Source organism: Ornithorhynchus anatinus, chromosome 14 (genome assembly GCF_004115215.2).
Source record: "Ornithorhynchus anatinus isolate Pmale09 chromosome 14, mOrnAna1.pri.v4, whole genome shotgun sequence".
Lineage (NCBI taxonomy): Eukaryota > Metazoa > Chordata > Mammalia > Monotremata > Ornithorhynchidae > Ornithorhynchus > Ornithorhynchus anatinus.
Window position 1 is genome coordinate 35,615,477 of NC_041741.1, and position 8,628 is coordinate 35,624,104.

General features: G+C 49.8%; 1 protein-coding gene across 1 annotated transcript in view; it reads right to left on the bottom strand.

Moving 5' to 3' along the window:
* Window positions 1–7,161, bottom strand: part of CDK17 (cyclin dependent kinase 17) — a 142,148-nt gene extending 134,987 nt beyond the window's left edge. The window contains exon 1 of the mRNA XM_029079467.1: window positions 7,049–7,161. The gene's annotated coding sequence lies outside the window, so the exon portion shown is untranslated. The remainder of the gene's footprint in view (window positions 1–7,048) is intronic.
* Window positions 7,162–8,628: the final 1,467 nt, after the last annotated feature.

Genomic DNA, 8,628 nt, shown 5'->3' on the forward strand with positions numbered 1-8,628 from the left:
AAAAACACATCTCTTCCAAGAGGCTTTCCCGACTAAGCCCTCACTTTCCTGTCTAAGCCTTCCCTTCTACATCACCTAAGCACTTGGGCCTGTTCCCCTTGGGCACTTAGATATTCACCTCTTCCCAAACCAAAGCACTTAAGTACATATCCATCTGTAATTTACTTTAATGTCTGTCTCCCCCTCTAGACTGTAAGCTGCTTGTGGGCAGGGAATGTATCTGCCACTTCTGTTGTACTGAACTCTCCCAAGTGCTCAGTACAGTGCTCTGCGCATGGTAAGTGCCAAATAAATATCATCAACTGATCTTCTCTCAGCCCCTTCACCCCTTACCAAGTGTTAACAACAGGAAAACACTTATCCCTCAGCTCCTGCAGCTCAAGTTTAAATAATGGGGTTCATAGATTAAGTGGGTCCCTTTCCCCTCTTCCACACTGGGCACAGGAGAAGAAACCATTTTTTAATTGGTATATGAGTTGGAGGTTGGAGGAGTAGAAAGAGACCAGATTCCTCCGTTGGTGCGATAAGGGTGAGGGCAGGAGGAATAGGAAAGGGGAAGGGGAAATGAAGGAAAGCCAGTGGTGGGGAAACAAGACACGCAGCTAGAGAGTGGCTTTGCTCAAAAGCAGCTGTTCTTTTCTTGATTGCCATACGTCATACTGGTCTATTTCACATAGTTTCAGCCACGATTCCATATTGTCTAAAGCTTTGTTTTCATGCATCCTTAAAGTGTTCCTTTTGTCCCTGTTGTTTTCTGTTACCCCTTCCAGGAAACGTGTGGGTAGACTACCGTCATCCATTTCTCTTCCCTACTCCCTCTCCGTGGCCAAGTTCTGTTGACACAGACTGACTTTTTGGCCCTATGAAGTTTTCTCCAAATGTACATTTTCCTTACACTTGACCCACTTTCAAAGCTATTTAAGCTATTTTCAAGAAGCATAACTGGAACTGTATACCATGCAAAAACACAAGAGAGTTGGAAACACCAGAAAGCCTATTGAACTTGTAGGGAACCAGCCTGAAATCCTTTAAACCCAGTCGAAAGAAACAATAGCCTATGCTCCTCAAACCATTGTTTCAAAAGATTCTATAAACCCCAAATATTTTACTAAGCAATAAAAATATCTCTATTTATTGATACTTGAGCAGAATCAGGAACAATACCTTCAAGATTAAATCGAAAAGATACCATACAGGCATTTTTAAAGCACAGCAGTCAAGGGCAGACAGAAAAAGCAACAGACCCTAACATAGTTTTAGTTTAATTCTGAATAATAAAATTGGCTACTTTAATTTTCTTCTACATCTTGTTCATAAACATGCACCTTCTAATCACCAAACAACTGATGTCAAGCAACATTCTGCTGTTGTTCTGATGCAACACAGCAATTAGTGCCATTCAGAAAAGCAGCGTGGCCTAATGGGAAAAGTGGGGGTCTGAGTCAGAGGACCCGGGTTCTAATCCCAGCTCTGCCACATTGCTGTTGTGTGAGGATCGGCAAGTCACTTAATCTCTCTGTGCCTCAGTTTCCTCAACTGTAAAATGGGGGTTCAATACCCGTTCTCCCTCCTACTTAGACTGTGAGCCCCATGAAGAACCTCATTATCTTGTATCTACCCCAGCGCTTAGCTTGGCACGTAGTAAGTGCTTAAACATCATCGTTATTATTATTACAGTGTTTGGCACTTTAATACAATTGTTATTTATTATTATTCAAAAGGTCAGAATCTATTAACTGCTGTTTGAATGTTTTCAATATTTTCCATTGAATACATATAAAAACAAGTCCTCTTACCATGATCGAAAGCAGAATAATCAATCTATGGCACTTACTGAGCATTTACTTTGCACGGTGATAGACACGTTTGCTCCCACAATGAGCTTAGAGTCTAGAGGACTGGGCTGGATGAACCCTTAGTCTGATCCAGCACTGGAATTTATGTTCCCATACAAACCGATAGTAAACACTTCAAGTCTATTTCCAAACTTTTCAATTAAACTTAAGTGGCATTATAGAAGCATGAGAAATTAAATTAATAATAATAACAACTGCAATATTTGTTAAGCACTTACTATGTGCCAGGCACCGTACTAAATGCTGGGGTGGATACAAGCAAATCCGGTTGGACACAGACCCTGTCCCACGTGTGGCTCACTGTCTCTGCCACAAACATTATAGCCACAAACACTGATATGAATTTTTGGAAAGACACTCCTACAATAAATTGATCACATCTTAATACACAAGTTTATGCTTTTTAAAATATCAATATCTACTACTACTGCTATTGCATCATTCAGGTTATAATTAAATGAAATGTTAACCAAGCTAAAGTTGAGAGTTTTTTCTAGGCTGGATACGCTCAATAAGTACCACTTATTGTCTGATAACTCTAAGGATGGAGGCTCGAACTTTTACTGACTATAATGAATTCACAGTGTTTAAATTTAAAGTTGTTTTTTTTTTTTAATCCACATCTCCTAGGAATTTTTTTTGTCCTTACAATATAAGTTTCTCTGAGAAGGCAGAGGGTGAACAGGACAATTTAACAAATCTTTCCCATGTTTTATTTCTGAATACATGAATAAAATGTACCTAGTGACTTTTAGGAAACTTCGCTAAGGCAATATGGACCAGCTGCAGTAGAAACACTGTGAATGTTATGAAAGCGAAGTCATCATTCACCATTTTAAAAGTCCCTAGTCACTGAAGAAAATACATATTCAAATGGCCACTGCCTACTAAAAACAGGCTAATTAAAAATTATCCATTAGTAATTTAGGAACTCAGCTCCCTCTTCCTAGTTTAAGAATAATAAAAATTAAAAAGGATGTTCAGATAGATGCATTTCACTTATGTGATTGGTTAAGAGATATTTTATAGGAAAGGTGGAGGTCCATGTAATAGGGTTTTATAATGGAAAAACACCTCTGCGTGCCTAGTGACAAAGATTTGGGGGCAGGGGATATCTATACCTAAGGGCTCAAGATTTAGCTGGCTGATAAACACTGAGCTTTAACCATTCAAAACTAAGAAAAAGCTTTAGTGGAGAAAATGCCATCAATTTACCCTGCAGTGAAAGGAGAAAGCATTTTAAGGATTACCCTCTGTCATCACTTTCATTATCTATTCCAATTTTGAGAATCATTTCTAATGTCCATTCTTCAGGGTAAAATGTGTATGATGTTTTCCAGATAATAGTCTTGGTGATAATGGTGAAGGACAAGAAAAAGAATAAAAAAGAAAAAAAAACTGGCAGAGAACATAATTAAAATGCCATCACCTATCAGAAATTGGCATTAAGATATTTGGAACAGAATATGTCTATGTACTAATGAGCTACTTAGTCAAATTGGTGGCACTTTAGTTGCTCTCATTTAAAATTTAAATTTTCATACATTCTGTATTTGCTATCAAAAACAAAGAAATGCCTTTGGAAACTAAGAGATCTTGAAACAACTGATTGACTGAATCCTCCAATTTAACCTTCCCTGAATGCCTCTTCCCTTATTTTACTGAAAATGAAAAGGTGTATTTTTCAGGCTTGTCTGTTGCACAAATCCAAAGTTGCTAAAGCTGAGAATAAATTGAGAGTCTACTAAAGAACATAATTGCTCTTTCTGGAAGTAGGTAATTTAAGAAATTAACATAATTTCAATTTCGGTGATCCATCAAACAGAACATAGTACCACTCTACCTTCAAACTACCACCTTTCAGGACAAACGAGTCACATGGAACATTCCTTCTTAAAGCTGATATTCTAGGTCTCATAATTAATTCTTCAAATTCTTACACTGTGTGGAAAAATCACCAGGATAAAAAAGAAAATCACGGCATTAAAAAGTAAAGCAGTTTACAAGGGAACAGTCCTAAAATATGCTTCAAACACTGAATGTTGATAAAATGTTTGTGATTGTTTCAGTTGATTGACAGAAGCAAGCAGTTACAGAACTGTTTTTATCTATATTAAAGCCTCTGAAATAGGCCTCTATTTTAATTTTTTTAAATCATGGCTCGCTCAGAAAAACTAAACTGTTCACTGCTTTGTCTTCATTGTACACTTGAACACCACTGGCTCGAAAAATACAATTTAAAACACTGCTCCCAAAGCGTGTAGGTTTCTGACCCAAGAGGTCATCTGGGTGACTACCGATCAAAGCTTTTATATTTATGTCCTATTTATTTGGTCTCGGACAAAACAAAAACCCAGAAAAACATGATAGAGAGCATTGTTCTAAAATTCAGTCCCATTTTCTTTGTGTCTTTTGTCCAATCAGGATCTATTTATAAGAGGTATGCAAATGTTTTGAATTACCAAGAGGGCCGAATTTTCACAACAAAGCAGCATCCTTGGATTATAGTGGTGATCCCACTCTTTAGGGCTTTCAACAGAGGGAATGCAAGACTACCTGGTTTTCGCTAAAAAAAAAAAATTGCTTATTTCTTCCCAATCTTATCTCCGATAAAGGTTTTCTTTTTTAATTTACCACAAAGCACCAAAAACCTTATTCTGCTCGGATATTTTCCCCACCCAATGAACACAAAAATACCCCCCCCCCCCCCCCGCCACCCCCGCCATCGAAGCAGTACAGTCCTTGACCACAGCTCTCTATTCTTCGGGGCTTTCCATTAAATCTCTATTTTCATCCTTTTAAAAAGATCAGTGGAGAGGAGTTGCAAAGTTTAGGGGGAGAAAAGACTGTTCCACCTCGAAGGCCGGCATTTCCTCACAACAGTGTCAATGTCGTTGGCTGCCAGGAACAGTTCCCTTCATCCTTCAAGACTCCTTCAAGATTTAGAAGCCGACATTTCCACTTTGGCAACTGCGAAGGTATTTGGGGCGAGTGGGGAAGCAGAATGGCAGGGCTGAAGAGTTTCTTGAAAAAGACCATATAAACTAGGAAGAGGGTTGATGGGGGCCAAATGGTTTTTCTTTTTCTGAGTGAACAGCTGATGCGGCCCAAGCCGCATTACTGAGAGCAGGAAGGAAGGGAAGGGGTGGAAAGAAGAATGTTCACAGGCGATGGGGGTCAAGGCAGGCCTGCACATCCTGTCATTATTCCCAAAAAGGATGACTGACCAAAAGGAGAGGTGAGAAGTGGGGAATAGGGGAAGCCGAAAAAAACCCCAACAACCTACGTGTAAACATTTGTCAGGGTGGAAGATTCCTTCCTTCAGTCCATCTTATTTATTGGGCTGTTACGGTGTGTGGTGCACTGTACTAAGCGCCTGGGTAAACGCAATACAGCAACAAAGAGGGACCAGCCCTGCTCGCCCCGAGCTCACCGTCTTGGGGGTTGGGGAGACAGACAACCATTGAAACGGACCTCAACGTAAAGACAGAAAATGGCATTATATAAGAGTGAGGGGAGGCGGAGAGCAGGGAGCTATCCAGCCCAGCTGGGAGGTCTAGGCGCCATCCAGATGCCCGAATGGCCGCCCTGGAGATGAGTCGCCCTCGCAAAAGACCCAGTTTAACTTTTCCTCTTTTCTTCCATTCATTCCATCGTATTTATGGGGCGCTGTACTGGACGCTTGGGAGAAGACAATACAACCATCATCCGCCCGGGCTGGTTTTCCCTCGGCTGTCCCCGAGGCTGGATGCGGGGCCTGGGGCGCCGCCTACGCCCCCCATCATCTGGCTCTTGTCCTCTCCCGGGCGCTCAGTACACTGCTCCTCCCACGGTAAGGGCTCAATAAAGACGACGGACTGAGAGTGACCGCCCCCCAGCAGGGAGGCCGCCATCCCTCCCCTCGTTCGTTCATTCTTTCCGTACTATTTATTGAGCGCTTGTTGTGTGCGAAGCACTGCACTAAGCGCTCGGAGAGTAGACTAGAGCAGTGGCGAGGCAATCCCTGCCCACAGGGGGCTTCCTCCGTAATGGGAGAGAAGCAGAGGCGTCCTCCTGTCCCCCAACATTATGGGGGGGGGACCGGGGTAGGGGGGACCAGGGGGTTCTCTGGCCGGAAAGGCAGAGAGAAAGGGGGAGAGGGAGGAAAGGACAGAAAAAAGAAGGGAAGGAAGGAGGGAAGGAAAGGAAGGAAAGAGGGAAGGAAGGAGGAAAGAGGGAGGCAAGGAAGGAGGGAAGGAAAGAGGTAAGGAAGGAAAGAAGGAGGGAAGGAAGGAGGAAGGGAAGGAAAGGGGGGTAGGAAACGAGGGAGGGAGGGGAAGAAGGAAAGAGGGAGAGAAGAGGGGAGAAAAGGGGGGAGGGAAGGAAAGGAAGGGAGGGAAGGAAAGGAAGGGAGGGAAGAAAAGGAAGGGAGGGAAGGAAAGGAAGGGAGGGAAGGAAAGGAAGGAGGGAAGGAAAGGAAGGAGGGAAGGAAAGGAAGGGAGGGAAGGAAAGAGGGAAGGAAGGAGGGAGGGAGGGAAGGAAAGGAGGGAGGAGGGAGGAGGGGAAGGAGGGAGGGAGGGAAGGAGGGAGGGAGGGAAGGAAGGAGGGAGGGAGGGAAGGAAGGAAGGAAGGAAGGAAAGAGGGAAGGAGGGAAGGAGAGAAGGAAAGAGGGAGGGAAGGAAGGAAAGAGGGAAGGAAGGACTGAGGGAAGGAAGGAAGGAGGGAGGGAAGGAAGGAGGGAGGGAAGGAAAGAGGGAAGGAAGGGAGGGAAGGAAAGAGGGAAGGGAGGGAGGGAAGGAAAGAGGGAAGGGAGGGAGGGAAGGAAAGAGGGAAGGAAAGAGGGAAGGAAGGAAGGAAGGAGGGAGGGAAGGAAGGAGGGAGGGAAGGAGGGAGGGAGGGAAGGAGGGAGGGAGGGAGGGAGGGAGGAAGGAGGGAGGGAGGAAGGAAGGAGGGAGGGAGGAAAGGAAGGAGGGAGGGAGGAAAGGAAGGAAGGAGGGGGGAAGGAAGGAAAGAGGGAAAGAGGGAGGGAAGGAAAGGAAAGAGGGAAAGAGGGAGGGAAGGAAAGGAAAGAGGGAGGGAAGGAAGGAAAGAGGGAAAGAGGGAGGGAAGGAAAGGAAAGAGGGAGGGAAGGAAAGGAAAGAGGGAGGAAGGAAAGGAAAGAGGGAGGGGAGGGAGGGAGGGAGGGAGAGAAGGGTCCGAGCGGTGGAACTCACCAGCCAATCTGTGTGGCTCGGGGTGGATGGTGCCGGGTCGGGGTCTTGGGCCGCCTCCGCGGGGTCAAGGATCCGCTCCTCGCGCCGCCGCCCCGGACCCCGCTCTGCTCCGACCCCCGCCCCGCCGCCCCGCCCCCCCCGCCCCAACCCCCGCCCCGACCCCCTTCCCGACCGGGCCGGGCCGGGCCGGGTCGGGCCGGGCCGTCCGGCAGGCTGCAAGCGGCTCCGGCGGGGCCTCGCCCTCCGCTGCGCTCCGAGCCCGAGAGGCGGCCCGGGGGAGGGGGGAAAGGGGGCTCCGGGGGGCTCCGGGGGCTCCGGGAGCGGCTCTCACGCCGAGCCGCCCTCCCGCTCCAACATGGCTCCCGGGGCCGGCGCGGAAGCGGCACAAGCCCCTCGGGGCTTCTCGGGCGGCGGCGGCGGCGGCGGCGGAGGCCTGGGCCTCCCTCCCGGCCAACGGGGAGACGAGGGGCAAACGCAGCCCGAGGGGGAGCCGCTCCCGCTCCTGCTGCCGCCGCCGCCGCCGCCGCTCCCCCGGGTCCGGACAATCCCCGAGCAGCGGAGGGGACGCCGCCTCTCCCCGCCGCAGATCGCCGCCTCCCCGGACAGCTGGGACGGACGGACGGACGGAGGGAGGGACGGACGGAGGGAGGGACGGAGGGAAAAGAAAAAAATGGGTGAAATAATCCAACCAGCGGCCTCCGGAGGAGCGGAGCAGAGGCTGCTGCCGTGGGAGCTGCTGCCGCTGCTGCCGCCGCCGCCGCCCCCGCCCCGCCTCGCCCCGGCCACAGCGCGACCCCTGTCGGCCGACGTGGGATATGACCGGGCGGCGGGGGCGGGGCCGGGGCCGGGGCCGGGGCCGGGGCCGGGGGCAGGGGCAGGGGCAGGGGCAGGAACTGGGCTCGGGCCTGCGGTTGGGGCTGGAGCTGGACCCAGGACTAGGGCTGGGCCTGGGGCTGGAGCTGGGATGAGGTCTGGGGTTGGGGCCGGGACTGGGCCTGGGATTGGAGCTGGGACCGGGACTGGGACTGGGGCCGGGATCGGAGCAGGGGCTGGGACCGGGACTGGACCTGGGATTGGGGCTGGAGCTGGGACCAGGGCTGGGGTTGGGGCTGGGACAGGGACTGGGGCTGGGACAGGGGCTGGGGCAGGGGCTGGAGCTGGGATGAGGGCTGGGGTTGGGGCCAGGACGGGGCCTGGGGCTGGGGCAGGGGCTGGAGCTGGGATGAGGGTTGGGGCCAGGACGGGACCTGGGATTGGAGCTGGGACCAGGACCGGAGCTGAGACTGGGGCTGGAGCTGGGACCAGGGCTGGGGCAGGGGCAGGGGCCAGGGCTAGGGCTGGGCCTGAAGCTGGGGCAGGGACTGGGGCCGGGGCTGGAGCTGGGACCAGGACTGGTGCTGAAATTAGGGCTGGAGCTGGGACCAGGGCTGGGGCAGGGGCCAGGGCTAGGGCTGGGCCTGAAGCTGGGGCAGGGACTGGGGCCGGGACTGGAGCTGGAGCTGGGACCAGGACTGGTGCTGAAATTAGGGCTGGAGCCGGGACCAGGACCGGAGCTGAGATTGGGGCTGGAGCCGGGACCA